Raw genomic sequence first — 1,126 nt, forward strand, 5'->3', positions numbered from 1 at the left:
TATCCATCCCATACAAACATCACAATTGGAGGGCAGCTCAGCTCAGCTCAGCACAGCTCAGCACAGGCAGCAGTGCCTCTCTCTCTCTTACTCTCTCACTCTGTCTCTCACTTTACCTCTCCTTTACCTCTCCTCTCCTCTCCTCTCCTCTCCTCTCCCTCCATCCTCCCCTCCCTTCTTCTCTCCCTGCGTGAGCTCTATCAACAGTGGGCTGCCACGTTGCCGTGGAGCACAGTACAACACATGAGCAGAGCAATAACAGCTTAAGTGTTTGCTCAGGCAGAAGAGAGGGAGAGGAGGAGAGAGGAGGAGAGAAGAGGAGGAGGGGAGGAGGAGGGGAGGAGAGAAGAAGAGAGAGGAGGAGGAGAGGAGGAGAGAAGAGGAGGAGGGGAGGAGAGAAGAAGAGAGAGGAGGAGAGAAGAGGAGGAGGGGAGGAGAGAAGAAGAGAGAGGAGGAGGAGAGGAGGAGAGAAGAGGAGGAGGGGAGGAGAGAAGAAGAGAGAGGAGGAGGAGAGAGGAGGAGAGAAGGAGAGAAGGAGAGAGGAGGAGAGGAGGAGAGAAGAGGAGGAGGAGAGAAGGAGAAGAAGAGAGAGGAAGTCTGAAGAAGCAATCAATATCTGTGGCTCATTCCCAGACGGCACCCTATTCACTATATACACTAGTGCACTACTATTGACCAGGGCCCATAGGGATTCCCATAGGGCTGTGGTCATAATCCCTATATATTTCACTACTATTGACCAGGGCCCATAGGGATTCCCATAGGGCTCTGGTCAGAGTCCCTATACAGTGAACTATATAGGGATGAGGGTGCCATTTGGGACATACCCAGTGAGAGACTACTCCAGGCTGACTGCATTACATCCTCAGCTTGTCCTTCAGTGGGCAAGGTTAGGTAGTCAACTCAACGGGGGGAGTACCGCTCCGTGTGGGGATGGAAGGCAGAATTAACCAATCACAGACAAATACATTGCGTTGCAGTGACAGCAGCTTTCAGAGTTCAGGAAGTAAAATGAAATGATGTGTGTGATGTAGTGGAGGAAGAAGGTTATACTGAGGAGGAAGAGAGGGAGGGGAGAGGAGAGGAAGGAAGGGGAGGGGAGGGGAGGGGAGGAAGGTGATACTGA

This window comes from Oncorhynchus mykiss, chromosome 18 (assembly GCF_013265735.2).
Source record: "Oncorhynchus mykiss isolate Arlee chromosome 18, USDA_OmykA_1.1, whole genome shotgun sequence".
Classification (NCBI taxonomy): Eukaryota; Metazoa; Chordata; class Actinopteri; order Salmoniformes; family Salmonidae; genus Oncorhynchus; species Oncorhynchus mykiss.